This window comes from Lathamus discolor, chromosome W, assembly GCF_037157495.1.
Source record: "Lathamus discolor isolate bLatDis1 chromosome W, bLatDis1.hap1, whole genome shotgun sequence".
NCBI lineage: Eukaryota > Metazoa > Chordata > Aves > Psittaciformes > Psittacidae > Lathamus > Lathamus discolor.
The window spans coordinates 39,568,391-39,584,318 of NC_088908.1; the positions used below are offsets into that span (position 1 = coordinate 39,568,391).

The window sequence follows — 15,928 nt, forward strand, 5'->3', positions numbered from 1 at the left end:
CGAAGTGCTAAGTTCTCCACTGAAGCGCGAAACTGAAACACCGAGTTCTCCACTGGAGCGCGAAACTGAAACGCCGAGTTCTCCACTGCAGCGCCGAGTTCTTCAATGTAGCACTAAACTGAAGCACCGAGTTTTCCACTGAAGTGTGAAACTGAAGCGCCGAGATCTCCACTGCAGCGTTGAGTTATCCACTGAAGCGCACAACTGAAGTACTAAACTGAAATCCTGAGTTCTCCACTGAAGTGCTAAACTGAAGCTCCGAGTTCTCCACTGAAGCCCCAAGCGGACACGGGCTTGCTCCAAGTGGACACAGGCTTGCCCCAAGTGGACACGGGCTTCCAAAACATTTAAGTTCTAAAAGCACCCAAGTTCTAAAAACATCTTAAATCAACAACCCACATCCCATGCACAGACAAAAACCTTAACCCTAGAATCCCACACACACTCTTGCATGCATCTGTATACGCTCATACACACCAAAAGCATTCCCCTGCCGCCTGCCTCAGGGGCCCAAACTCCTCTGGTCAACCCTTCCAAAGCCTACCCCTGCCTTGCTGAGAATAAATCCACAGGCACCGCGTTCCCAGGAAAATCCTAAAAACCCTGCCTGTCAAAATCCAGTCCCTGCACCAACAATTGCTCAAACATAGGAAATGACAAATGTCACCTCCTGGACCAGCTGGCATAGGGAAAAAAATCCCCAGCCAGGAGAGGAAGAAAAACAATACCCCCAATCTGTGATTTTTTCCTTCTAAACATCTAAAAATGAAAAACTTTTTAAATCGACAACCCACGTCCCATGCATACACAAAAATTCTAAACCTACAACCACCCACACACTAACATGCACGGGCTCGCTGGGCCCAGCAACATTTAACTTGCATAAACTTAGTAATTTCTTAACATCATGCATTTCATTTAAATGCATTTACATACATAAATGACATTGTTCACATTTTTAAACTCATCCTTACAAATCCAACAACACCTTATTACTTACACAAGAAACTCAACAGGTAGCATGCTTTGTCACATAACAATCGACAGACATCCTTTTACACACAGCAGTGCAGCCTTCCATTTGACCCAGAGAGCTTTCACGCCTCTGAAATCTTCTACATGCTGCGCATCGCCAACCAGGTACAGAAGGAGCTCCTCTCGAATCTACAGGTTCTCAGCATACGAACCTGCAGACAAAAACACATTTCTATCAAGATTATTACAATACGACCTCTAAACATCCTCCCCTCACTTCACTTTTCTTTATATCTGCAAAGCTAACTGTTTGCACCCAACAGACAACACTCAATGCACCTAAACATACTTAACCACCTACACCCATATATGAGACAGCAACTTAAGGGCTGCCACACCAACTCTCGCATGTTCTTTCCCAACACAAAACAACACCCCACAGCCTGGGTTCAGGAATTCTCAGCCACTAAATCCCCTGAAGCCTCAAAATCACCCTGCCTGAAAACATACCTGGTGGAGGAAAAAAAAAATAAATAATCACCTGTCTGTGATTTTTGTTTCTAAACATCTAAAGACCTGAAAAGGAAAAATATTTTAAATCTACAACCAACATCCCACGTATAGACAGAAGCCCTAAGCCTAGAACCACCCACACATACTTCTACTCAGCTATATATGCTCACACGCATGCCAAATGCATCACCCTGACACCTGCCACAAGGGCCCAAACTGCACCACTGCTCATCCCTGCCACGCCTACCCCTGCATCATGGGAATAAATCTGCAGGAACCACTTTCAGGGAACATCCTAAACAGCCTGCTGCCAAAACCATGTCCCTGCACTGAACGTTGCTCAAACATAGGCCATAATAAATGTTATCTGTCACAAAGATCATCAGGAGTAGAGAGCTACACACTGTGATTATGAAAACCCACCACATACGTTCCAGAGTTCAAGAACTCTAGTTAAGAGAAAACCAGAGACAAACAGAGAATTCTCAACTAGCTTATTAACATAGGAAACTATTGAGATAGTAAAGTATACAGTAAAGGATAATTCTCATGGTTGCTTATCTTACCAACCCCAAGGACACTGTGAAGACCATCAGCAAACCAGCTCTGAGAATCATCATGGCAGTGTGAGGTGACAAGCTCAACCTTAGCAGGAGTCCCCGGGCAGGCAACATTCACCTGGGTGGGATGAGTTTCTGCCTCCCTCACATGGCATGAGGATCTGGCTTTCATACTCACAAAAAAGCACGCTCATTGCGATGCAGGGGGCCAGCCCATGTTGCAAGAAGTGGCCAACAATATCAAGGAAGGTCTCCAAGGCTCAGGACGTTTCCAGGCAGTTCTAAAGCAGAACTTTATGGGTAGGAACCAAAGCTGGACTTTTCATGAAACAGCCAAAGCACAACTCTCTGCGAGGAACCAAAGAGAACAAACAGTATTTTCCAACCCTTGTGTGTTTCACCACAGACCATTACCATTGTCCCTGACACAACACACCAGACTTAAGCCCAACATAATGGCACCTTTTCATCCGGGCATTTAACTCTGAGGCACTACCTTCACTATAGCTCACCATTCCCCTCCCAGGTACCTCCAAGTGTGTTCTCAGACATTCTGGCTCAAATTGCTGGTCAATTGCTGAGGTGAGTAGCTAGAGAGAAGACGCCTTAAACACCAGAGCGGGGGAGAGATCAACATACAGGAGCCTCAACTCAGAGCGGCAAAAGCTACCGAAGGAACCTCAAGTCCTCAACAGGACCTGCCCAGGAGCCACCACATCTGCTGATGCAAACAGCCGACTCACAGGGAGCGGAGCCAGAAGCAGCGGCACCATTTCTGAGCAGTTAAAAACCTGCCTCAGGGAGCACAGCAAACAGAGCAGGCAAACAGAGCGGGTCCAGGCAATTCGCGTGGGCAGGCGAGCAGGATGGTGAGCACCTGTCATATGACCAGGGCCTGGTCTGGGAGCTCTGCTCTGGCTGCCCCAGCAGTGGCCAGTGTAGGCACCCAGACAAAGCAGATGACAGGGAAGGCTGCAGTGCAGAGCTCGGAGTGTAGAGAGTGCCTTCACTGGTCTTGTGAGGGAAAGGTCCACAATGGGCAGGGCTGCACTCGGTGCTCCCTGGTGGAGGTCCTCCTGCAGCAGGTGGCTAAGCTGCAGGATGCTATTAATAGGCTGCAAGATGTCAGGGTAGCCGAGAGGAAGCAGGGCTGCTTGCTCCAGGCCCAAACTGTGCAGGGGCCTCAAGCTTCCCCTTGTCGTGGTTTAAACAAAGTCAGCCATAAATCACACAGCCCGTCCACTCACTCCCCCCTCTTTCCCTCCCTCTACTCCCGGAGGGACGGAGAGGAGAATTGACAAGAATGCAACTCCCATGGGTTGAGATAAGAGCAGTTTAGTAACTAAGGTATAACACAAATCACTACTACTACCACCAATAATAATAATGATAAAGGAAATAACAAGAGGAAAGAATACAACACCTCAACACCAGCCGACCAATAACTCACCCCACTCCCCCCAGCCGAGCACCAACCGATACCTCGTCCACCCCTGCTGTCCCAGCCCTTCCGGGTAACTCTCTGTTACATCCTGGGCATGACGTGCTGTGGTATGGAATACTTCTTTGGTCAGTTTGGGTCAGGTGTCCTGTCTCTGCTTCCTCCCGGCCTCCCTGGGAAAAACATCGGCGTTATCAGCACTGTTCCCAGGCCAAAAAATCAAAACACAGCACTACACCAGCTACTAAGAAGGAGAAAAATAACTACTACTGCTGAACCTAGGACACTAGCTCATGAAGGAAAGAAGGAGGCTGGTAACCCAGGAAGCTGGGAATTAGTGACAAAAACAAAAACAACAACAACAACAACAACAACAAAAACAAAAAAACAAAAAAGGAGGAAAATGACAGTGAAAAGCAAGAGGCTTCCTCCTAAATCTGTTGTCCCCACACAGAACCACTTTGCTGTCCTGCAGGAGGCTGAGGAAACGCACTTGTAACAGAAACAGCCAGCTGATGCACAGGTAAAGATCTCTACTGGCACTGCCAAGAAAAAGCAGTGGGTCCTAGTAGTAGGGGACTCTACTTTGCAAGGGACAGAAGCACTCGTCTGTCAGCCTGACCCGGTCTTGAGGGAAGTGTGATGCCTACCAGGGGCATGGATCAGGGATGTTACAGAGAGGCTGCCTGCTCTAGTAAGTCCCACGGACTATTACCCACTCCTAGTGATCCATGTGGGTGCTAGGGATATAGATAGTAGTAGACTGTTGAGGGCTTTTTAACTAACAATGGGCATGTGAGCAATCCAGGACTCTTGCAATTGGTTAGAGTTTGTAGTAAGGATTAAAGGCCTAGTTCACAGGTTACTTCAGGGCAAAGTTGTGGCCACTTAAGCAGAAGTTCTTCAGGAGGGAAACAAGTCCCGGATGCTGAAGAAGGGACCAATCAGCAGAAAGGGAAGCGTGAAGAGAGAAGGAATCTCACCCTGATCAGGTGAGCAGTCAGTGAGGAGATGGGAATCTCACTGTCAAAAGAAGAGGCGGCAGTAGTAAAGCTCCTCCAACATATCCTTTCTAAGAGAGGACTAACATATGATGATGGTACCTTAAATGCCCTTTTAAAATGGGCTAAGGACCAGGAGCTAATTTCGGGAATGGGTGCAGCTTTTGAGCTACACACCTGGGACCAGATTGGATCCGCTTTATGGGAAGAAATTAGCAAGGGAACCAAGGAGGTTCATAAATTAGCTACCTTGTGGCAACTGATTAAACAGACTTCAGAAGAAATGAAAAGTGAAAGGGCAGCCACTGCGTCTGCTACGCTTTTGCCAAATTCTCTGGGACAGAATCCTCTTCAAATGAACTAATTTCCCCGATATCAGTGCCCGGACCGGTGCCGGTACAAGCCTTAATCTTAAACCCCCTTCAACCATCACAATCAACAGCTCCTGTTGCCCCCCCCCCCCCAAACCTCCGCCAGTTGCTGCCGCAGCTGTGAAGACTGAGGACAGAGATGAAGATGATCCTTTTCACCTGAGGCCTATCGATCTGGAAAAGGAGTCTGATTTATATCCCCCCAGATCCTCATAATAAATAGGCAGCTGTAGAGGGAGAAGCAAGATGGGTGGGGGATGCAGATGTATTGTGTGCCTTCCCTGTGATGTAGGTGCTGGATCAAGAACCGCGGTGGGAAGGTCTCTTGTATGCTTTTATCAGGGGTATCGGGCGGACTGTGGCGGACAGTGGACTTGGGGCCCCATATACAACTCATTTGATACAGTCTTTCTGTGGTACTCATGTACTAGAAATTGGCAAATATGTCTATGTTCCTATTGATGCTTGGAAACCTTTACAGATATTGCTGGCCACTTCTGACGTAGGCTGGGCACCTGTGTGGGAATGAGTGTGCATTTTAGTCAGTATAAAAGCCCAAGCCTCATGCAATGTGGGGGAGGCAGAGCCTCTGTGAGGACGCTCGCTAAGGTTGAGCCTGCCACCTCGCACTGCGATGATGCTTCTTGGAGCTGGTTTCCTGATAGTCTTTACAGGGTCCTTATGCCACATTCTGTACGTGGGACTATGTAGTGTGAGTAATGATTGTCTGGATTTTGTGTTTCAAATATCGTAGTTGTGTGGAGTGTGCTTGTGGGATCCCATAGTGTCTGTGTGTGTGTGTGATGAGGGCAGATGGTGTTCTGTGTACTTATTTTCTTGTCAGGTTTGTGTAAAAGTTTTTAACAGGTAGCAGTTTAACATTTCAGGCAAGAAAGGGTTAATGCAAAAGTGCAGTTGCTGGCAGGTATTTATGGTTGCTGATGAAGCAGCCAGGCAGCTGTAGCTGCTGCGGGGTAGGCAGGCATTTATAGCTGCTGCCGAGCAGGCCGCTGTTTGTACCCGTGCAAAGCAGGGTGAACAACTTTGGGGGGAAAAAAACCAAAAAAAAACAAAAAACCCCACCAAAAAAACCCAAGAAACAAAAACCGCACTTCTCCATCTATTGAAGTATTGAGGCAGTTTGTAGAGACACCACAGACAAAGCCTAAAGAGCGCCTGCAACACAGTGGGCGCATGATAGGAGCCTTGCTTAGTGTGTTTAAAGTAACCTGGGGGTGAATCCAAAACTTGGAGGAACAGATTGCTTGAAACAAGAACTGCTCACTGAAAAAGCGAGAGGGGTAGTGCAACCACAAGCTGTATCAGCCGTCACCTAGAGCAGCATCAGGGTGGCAGAGAAAGAAAAAAAAAAAGGGTAATGATGCAGCAAACTTCTTGACTGTTAAAAATGTGCATTTTCTTCCACGGCTGCTTTACATTCCTTTTGCATCAGAATGCCTCTACTTTAAGGAAACACTTTAACCTGTCTACTTTTCAAGAACTGATAACGCGGAAGAAGGGGTATATTTGTGTCCTCCTACCTACAGGTCCATGGCGGCTGCCTGCAAAGTTTGTCAAGCCTTGCCATGAGTCGGACAGACGAGTGGAAAAACCCAATGCCTCAGCTACAGGAGCCGACCGTGAATACCCCAAGCAGAATGAGATAGAGGAAGAGAAAAATGAATGATTGCAAAACATCACTTGGAGGCAACTGAAAAGTAACAAGTTGAGTAAGTGTGCTTGTAAAGTAGCTATTATTAGAGGCTGTGATTTTGTGTATAAAAGCACCTGTATTTACTAGCCAGTTGCTAATAAGAAACTACACCTTGTATTGTATAGATTTGTCACTTGCAAAAGAGATGCTAGAGCATGCAAATTTGCAGCAGCTGCTAGAAAATGCTAAGGCAAAAGCCAGAAAGATTCTAATATGACGGTAGTGTTATAAAGCAGGAAATGGAACAAATTAAGAGGGTAGGAGAACTCCACTGGTAAGAAATTTCTTTGGGTAGTCCCTTGCTGCCATCAGCATCTTCACAACAAGGTGCAAGGACTGAGCTTGCCCAAATGCCTGCTACCACATTCAAGGGCAAGACTGGGTTGGCCTCTGTGTTTGCCACCAAGAAGAACCTTCATCTCCACTGTTGGCTGCAACCCAGCAGGTGTGGAGAGGTGGGGAAACATGCCATGCCAGACCTTGATGTGAGGGATGGCCTCCCCTGTTATCAGGGAGCCATCCAGGAGAAAAAGGGCAGGCCCAGCAGCCTGTGGCTGGCATATGTTGGAGGTATGATCTAGTCCAAATCCCCTGCTCAACTAGGGTCATCTAAAAGACATATAAAACAAAAAAAAAAAAGGGGGAATGCAAGGGTTTTCTCCATGTGACAGACGATTCCTTGCCCAACCCACTGGTTCTATATAAAGACCTACATGATAAGGAGTGGAAAGGACCAGTGCCATTGCTGACATGGGGTCAAGGATACGGCTGTGTACAGCTATCAACAGGACAACATGGGCCGGCAGTGTGCGCTCGCAGCCCAGAAAGCCAACCGTATCCTGGGCTGCATCAAAAGGAGAGTGACCAGCAGGTCGAAAGAGGTGATCCTGCCCCTCTTCTCTGCTCTCGTGAGACCTCACCTGGAGTATTGTGTACAGTTCTGGTGTCCTCAACATAAAGAGTACATGAAAGTATTGGAAGAAGTCCAGAGGAGGGCCACAAGGATGATCATGGGACTGGAGCATGTCCCGTATGAAGACAGGCTGAGAAAGTTGGGGCTGTTCAGCCTGGAGAAGAGAAAGCTGCGTGGAGACCTCATAGCAGCCTTCCAGTACCTGAAGGGGGCCTATAGGGATGCTGGGGAGGGACTCTTTGTCAGGGACTGTAGTGACAGGACAAGGGGTAATGGGTTAAAACTTAAACAGGGGAAGTTCAGATTGGATATAAGGAGGAAATTCTTTCCTGTTAGGGTGGTGAGGCACTGGAATCGGTTGCCCAGGGAGGTTGTGAGTGCTCCATCCCTGGCACTGTTCAAGGCCAGGTTGGATGAAGCCTTGGGTGGGATGGTTTAGTGTGAGGTGTCCCTGCCCATGGCAGGGTGGTTGGAACTAGATGATCTTGAGGTCCTTTCCAACCCTAACTGTTCTATGATTCTATGACCATACTGGCTGCCAGCGAAACGTATAAAGCCCCAGATCTCAACAACATAAAGAAATCTCAATGACAGAAATCTTTGTAATATCTGTTCTATTATGTGTGACCATGGGTAATGGACAAGTATGCTGGGCACATTTGCTAAATCCCCATTATTCCGATCGGTTACATGGTGTGTAGGATTCACTGATATGCCACATGTTATAAAGATTCAAGTGACTTCAAATCAGACTAATCTTACTGAAGTAAAAGGAATTGTAAACTCTTGTCCTGCATGTCAACAGATAGGCTTTGGCCTTGGTGTTGGAATAAATCCTCCAGGCATTTTACCGCTACAACTTTGGCAAATGGATGCCAAAAATACGTTCATGTCTCGGTCGACACTTTTTCCATGGCAATTTGGGCTACTGCTCAAGCTGGAGAAACTTCTCACCATGTTGTGAAACACCTTCATGCCTTTTTGCCATTTTAGGTGTGCCCCTATCTCTTAAAACAGACAATGCTCCAGCCTGTATTTCTTCTAGGTTTCACCGCTTTTTGTTCCCTTTAGGGTGTGAAACATCTCACTGGACTCTCTAATTCACCCACTGGACAAGCAATTGTTGAGCGGGCTCACCAGTCCCTTAAAAACCTGTTAGTTAAACAAAAAACAGGGGAGAGCGGTGTAGGACCTAGTGAACGTTTGGCAAAAGCATTATATGTGTTAAATCATTTACGCCTGGCAGGAGAAAGGGAAGAACCTCCCATGGTAATTCATGGTAGTGCCTTAAAATCAGGGTTAACAAAAAAGGAAAAGACTTTTGTTCAATACAAAGATCTCAAAATGGGAGAATGGAAGGGGCAGTTGAGGCTTGTATGACTGGTCAAGGCTATATGTGTTTGATTACAGGAGAAGGCCCTCGTTTGATTCCAGTGCGATGGGTAATACCTTGGAAATCACCGATCGAGGAAACATCAGAATAGACTCAATTATAAGTTGGTGGATGATGGCTGTGACTATAGGTCAAGCATTACATACCGTAGAACCACGAGAACATGTGGATCACCTGGGCAAACCAAATGAACCAGTCATCTGTCTGCCTCTCCATGGCCACTCCTGGGTACCCTTTTCGTACTTGTTTAATCGGCATCCCTTACCTGCGCCTGGCCAACTGAACCAATTGGATAAATAACAGGACGGTTTTAAATAGCTCTTTTATTAACCAGACATGTCATAGAATTTATGATTGTACTGTTCCAGAAAACAAACCAGCCTGCTGTTATGGGGAAGTGAATCAAACAGGGATGGCTGGAGCAATGATCATTAACGCCTTAAACGCCACAATGCCTTGGGACCCTCAGGAGTTAGATCTCTGGGGATCCTAAGCAGGCAATGGGTCATGTTTTTATTTTGGGGGATCGGCACCTACAGGGATAATTTTTTATAAGAAATATATTTGGATACAATGGACCAATATGTTGAGTAATTATGATTATAAAAAATATAGAAAAAACGGATATTGCAATGGAGCAATAGGTGCTGAGACCCTAGGTAGTAATTTTTCTATTTAGAATAATAATTTGGCAAAACAATTTCCTAAATGGTATTTTTTAGTCTGTGGACATAGAGCTTGTCAAAAACGTTCAAGGAGGGCACTAAAAGACATAGAACTTCTAGCTTGCTGGACTGCAAAGCAGATTAATATCACATCTAATGTATTATCAGAATTTTTAGAAGATTTAGACAGTGTTAGGCATGCAGTTTTACAAAATCATGCAGCCGTTGATTTTTTGTTTTTAGCAGAGGGCCATGGTTGTGAAGATATTGAAGGAATGTGTTGTATGAATCTATCTGATCATTCTAGTTCAATTCATCAACAAATATCCCAATTAAAGGATAACATGAAGAAATTAATGATCAATCATGGTTTGGATGGTTGGCTCCAAAATTTAGGTATTACTGGGTGGTTTGCAGATTTGTTTAAATCAGGCATTATGATATTATTAAGCATTATAGTCTTCGTTGTTATTATTAGTATAGTATGGCATTGCTTAATGTCTGTAGTATCGAGAATGATTAAAGGGGTCTGGATTGCTCAAAATAAAGAAGGGGGATTTGTTGAGGGCTTTTTAACAAACAATGGGCATGTGAGCAATCCAGGACTCTTGCCATTGGTTAGAGTTTGTAGTAAGGATTAAGGGCCTAGTTCACAGATTACTTCAGAGCAAAGTTGTGGGCACGTATGGGGAAGTTCTGCAGGAGGGAAACAACTCCCGGATGCTGAAGAAGGAACCAATCATCTGCCTTTGCATTATGTGTAGAAACCAATCATTATAAAGCCTAAGCGCGGGACCAAGCCGGGGAGCTATAAAAGGCAGTGCTCTGAAGTGAATAAAGGTCAGTTTCTGATCACATTAATCGGCGTGCTGTCCGTTGATTTTCCGCAGGGCAGCGTCCGGGTCCTGGTCTAGGCAGCGGCAGCACCAGGTGAGATCCGAGCCCACCGGGGTTATTGGGGAGGCAAGCGAAACAGTCCGTCTGTCCGTCCCTTGGGCGGGCGCAGAGGGGCATTTTCTGGCCACCCGATGCAGGAAGCTTCACAGCGCCTGGTGCTCTGTACTGGGGGGAGTAAAGACACGGGGGGGTGGGTGGGTGTGGTGTTATCTGGAGGTCCTTAATTCACGCTGTACCTTCATTGGTAGGGAAAGGGACGAAGATGGAAAAGAAGTTTAGAAACTAGCCAAGGAATTCCCTGTTTATTTCTTCTTTTCTAAACTTGCAGCTAGTTTGGAATTGAGACTGTTCATTGTAGCTTTAAGGTGCTGAAAGATCTGGAGACTGAAATTCTCTCTCCATGAAATAAGTGAGGTCAGCAGCAGCAGGGTTTATTGCCCTCCTTTTGTTCTGCAAATAGACCTTGCTGTTTTGTGCCCGGGGGGAGCCCACCCAGCTCATCGCAACCATTCTGTAGAGACAGTCAGCGAGGATTTCAGTTGCTGCTGTTGCTCTCCTGGTTTCCCTGGTTTGGACTTCTGCCTTGCTCCAGTAAAGTCATCAGGTTTCTTCATAAATGCTTAGTGTTCTAGATGCAGACACAGTCTTGTGAGGGAGCTGATCCAGATCTCGATGTCTTGCAAGGTGCTTGTCCTGGGTTTACCAGTAGCCGTTATGCTCCTTCTTAGTGACTGGTGCAAGCTCTGTGTTTTGACTTCCAGCCTGGACAGAGAGCTGATAACACCAATTGTGGTAGCAGCAGTGATTTGTGTTATACCTTGTGATACGCGGATTGACTCCACAACTCGTTAAAGTTGTAAAGTAGGTATGCTTTATTCAGCGCTGAGGTGCATGGGGATCGTTCCTCCAAAGTATGCACACCCAGGGTTGTTTTTCCTTTACATTTATTCCCTTAAGGCATACATATGCATTAGATTACTCATACGCCTATACATATTTAGTATCTGTCCCTGCTTCGTATTATAATGAGCTAGAAGGTCCTTTGCGCCTGCGCAGTGCCCCCTCTGGTCATGGGCAGGGTTTTCAAGATGAAGTAAATGGGTCTTCCTCCTGTGGGCAGGGGTCCTCAAGATGAAGTAAATGAGTCTTCCTCTTCTTAAACTTTTCACTTTTTAATCTTCGTGCATGGCTTTAGGGTTTAGTCGGTACCTCATCCATAAATCATCAGCTTCTCCCCCTTATCAACAGACCCAGACATTAGCATTTCTTTGTCAATAGTTGCTTATCAGTGGAACCAGGCCTCTGTCTCCTCCCCTTATCAGTAGTCTGTGCCTTGTTCTGCTTAGTAAGCATGATAGGTGTTTACAACAGACAATACTTTTGTTTAAGCAAGGGATTCTTCTAACTCTCTTATACAATCCCCTGTATTGTTCCCTTGTACATTTATTAACCCTGTATCATTAGTTACTAAACTGTTCGTATCTCAACCCGTGGGAGTTACATTCTCTCGATTCTCCTCCCCATCCCTCCAGGAGCGGGGAGGGTTGGGGTGGGGGGAGGAAAGAAAGAGGGAGAAAGAGAAAAGGGGGGGGGGGAGTGAGTGAAGGAGCTTTTGTGTTTGGGTTTAAACCACGACAGTTCTTTTTTGGCGCCCGACATGGGGCACGAAGGGTTGAGATAACGACAGATTTGACCGGATTAATAGTCACTCGTCACAATGCTGATTTATTGGCTCTCAAAGCTGTTCCTCTTGATCTCACAGGTTCAGAACGCTGTACATTACATACAGCCGGTATTTGTTGTGCTGGTGTTTTTGAAGTGTGGGGCTTGGGCTAAGGTTTTTGTCTCATTGTACTTTATGATAATGACTTGGAATACAATAGAATCATTGATCATGAAACTGATCGGTCTTATGCTCCCAGTGTGGTCACCACCTTTATACTTTGGGAGGTATATAATAAAGGTACTTAGCAATTTCACATCTTTTTTCTCTCCACTGCAGTGTGGCACCAGATGCAGGTTTCAGGCACCCCGCGGCCGCCATTGGCCGAGAAGCCTGTCAATCACTCGTAGCCCGGCCCCCCCGCCGCTCTGATTGGTTCAGCGCCACACGTACAGCCACCTTTCTACACCGCGTGAAGTACCCAATGTTGGCCACATGATGGCAGCACCGATCGTCTCCCGGCACCGGATCTCTGCTTTCCCACCTGCAGTGCCACGTTTTGGACAGGCGGTAGCACCAGAAAGCGGTCCCCAGCCGCTTTCCCCCCATCACCACTGCACCTGCCCCCATCACCACCCACTTCAATGCTGAATATTCGACAGAGAACGGGTTCCCTAAGTACCACTTACGATACGCAACCTTACACCTATAGTATGCAATTTGCCATCTATGATACCCAACCTAACACCTACGGTTACCTAACTGCCACCTATGATACCCAGCATAACACCTATAGTACGCAAACTGCCACCTATGATACCCAACTTAACACCTATGGTTCCTAAAGTGTCACCTGTGATACTGAAACTAACACCTACAGTACCTAAAGTGCCACCTATGATACCCAAACTAGCACCTATGGTACCCAAAGTGCCACCTATGATACCCAAACACCTATAGTATGCAAAGTGCCACCTATGGTACCCACCTAACACTTATGGTTCCCTAAGTGCACCTATGATACCCACCTAATGCCTATGGTTCCCTAAGTACCACTTACCTAACTTAACACCTGCAGTTCCCAAAGTAACACTGAGACTATCCAACCTAACACCTATGATATCCAACCTAATGCCACCTCAAGTGCCATGTACACTACTTAAATTTCCACCTACGCTACCAGGCCTGACTCCTACAATACCCGAAGTGCACCTACGCTACCCACCCTGACACCTACTCTACCCAGCCTAACACCCATAGTACCCAAAGTGACACCTACAGTATCCAGCCTAATATCTACACTACCCAAAGTGCCACCAACAGTACCCAACCTAACACCTATGATGATTTCCACTCTAACGCCACCTCAAGTGTCACCTACTCCACTCAGCCTGACACCTACTATACCCACTGGACCACATATGGTATCCAACCTAACACCTGACACCTATAATACCCAAATTGCCAAATACTAGAACCAATCTAACACCCATGCTACCTCAAGTGCCACCTACCCTACTCATCCTAACACCTATTGTTCCCAAATTGCCACCTATACTACCCAACCTAACACCAATGGCTCCCACGGTGCCACCAACAGTATCCAACCTGACCCCTATAATACCCAAAGTGACACTGACACTACCCAACCTAACACCTTTGTTATACAAGCTGACAACTATGCCAGCCAAATTGCCATGGACTCTACCTCAAGTGCCACCTACACCACCCAGCCCGACACCTGCGATACCCAACTTGACACCTACACCACTTGACACCTACACTTCCCAACTTGCCACTGCCTCCGCCCCTTAACTACTGCCTGCATCCCTCCCAATAGGACAAGCTGCAAATACCCTACACTGTGTCCCCAGGGCAGCACCCTCAGACACCCCAGCTGGTGCTGGCCATCACATACACGTAGCGCACTCCTCAACAGTGTGTCCTGGGTTCAGCAAAAGCAGTCATTTTTCTCCTTCTTAGTAGCTGGTACAGTGCTATGTTTTGACTTTCGGCCTGGGAACAGAGCTGACAACACAAATCTTTTAGTCTGACCAAGGACTTTCTGAGCCTCATGCTATTCCAGGGACCAGGGGAGGCCGGGAGGAAGCAGAGACAAGACACCTGACCCAAGCTAGCCAAAGAGGTATTCCATACCACACCACATCATGCCCAGGGAGGTAACTGGGAGTTACCCAGAAGGGCACGGGCTATCTTCGGGGGGGTCTGACTCGTTCGGCGGTGGTGTTGTTTTCTATTCTCTTGTTATTTTCTCTTATCATTATTATCATTGGTGGTAGCAGTAGTGATTTGTGTTATACCTTATTTACTGGGCTGTTCTTATCTCAACCCGTGGGAGTTACATTCTCTCAATTCTCCTCCTCATCCCTCCTGGAGCAGGGAGGGGCGGGGGGGGGGGGGGGGGGGGGGGGGAGGAGGAATGAAAGAGGTAGAAAAGGGGGGAAGCGAGTGGACAAGCTGTGTGGATCAGTTTAAACCACAACAGTCTAAAACCAGGCACAGCTTCATTGGCTAGTTTCATGGGGTGGCTAGGCAGAACAGACATATTAAACACGACAGTTCTTTTTGGCGTTCAACGTGGGGCATGAGTAGTTGAGATAATAACAGACATGACCGGAGTGTGTCTAATCGTATTTGTGACAAGCATTCATTGTTTTAGATTAATAGTCACTCGTCACAATGCTGATTTATTGGCTCTCAAAGTTGTTCCTCTTGATCTCACAGTTTCAGTATATCGTAACTTAGAGCCGGTATTTGCTGTGGTAGCATTTTTCAAGTGTGGGGCTTGGGCTAAGGTTCTTGTCTCATTGTACTTTATGGTAATGACTTGTAATACAATAGAATCATTGATCATGAAACTGATCTGGCTTATGTTCCCAGTGTGGTCATCACCTTTATACTTTGTGAGGTATATAATAAAAGTTCTTAGCAATTACACATAATTTTTCTCCTTCTTGGGTGGCCAACCTGTGAAGGAGACATTCTTTTACATTTCCAGCCCACCTCTCATACCATTTATAGCATCATTTGAGAGTTTTGAAGTTTTTGAATGGCCTTTTAATACTGTTGAGACCTGTTTGCTGATTGTGATGGGGATCACCATGTTGCACCCCTATAGAGTGTGTTTTGCCCACGACCATTTGTCTCATTTCAAGAGTTAAGCAGAGTCAGGTTTGGGCCTTGTCTGGGGTTAAAAAACGATATAGGAGGACCAATTCGTACCAATATCGGTTGCCCCTGTAAGCAAGGGAAAAAGCAAAAAAGAGGCAAGAAGGGTGAAGGAAGATGAAGAAACAATGTATTCACCACCCAGTCCAGCATCTGATCAGGAGTCATCATCACATGACAAAGAAGAAGAAGAAGAAGAGGTGACTTCTTGAGCTCGGACCTCAACTGACCTACAGAATATGCGAAAAGATTTTACTTGTCAACCAGGGGAGCACATCATCACCCATGCTGGGGCAATGGGGCCAATGGTCAAGAGCTAGAAGGTAGGGAAGCCAAGCAGCTGGGATCACTTGCTAGAGAAGAGGGAATTGACAAAGCAATTGCAAGAGAGAAAAAGTCCCTCAGTCTTTGGATGCGGCTCTTGACAGCTGTGAAAGAAAGGTTTCCATACAAGGATGATGTTATGAGTCATTTGGCAAAGTGGACTACTTTAGACAAAATCATCAACAAGTGCCAATCGCGACCACGGCAGTGCACCGGCGGCAATATCGCACCAACCGAGACTCCCCGATTCCTATCCATCAGCTGATTCGTAGACTGGAGAGTCAGGGAGTGATCAGCAGGACCCGCTCA

General features: G+C 46.5%; 1 long non-coding RNA gene across 1 annotated transcript; it reads left to right on the top strand.

The window, feature by feature from the left end:
- Positions 1-5,123: 5,123 nt before the first annotated feature.
- On the top strand, positions 5,124-10,373 carry LOC136004361 (uncharacterized). Its single transcript, XR_010608405.1, has 3 exons — positions 5,124-5,181; positions 6,409-6,591; positions 8,899-10,373. It is a non-coding gene; the product is annotated as an uncharacterized LOC136004361 (long non-coding RNA).
- Positions 10,374-15,928: the final 5,555 nt, after the last annotated feature.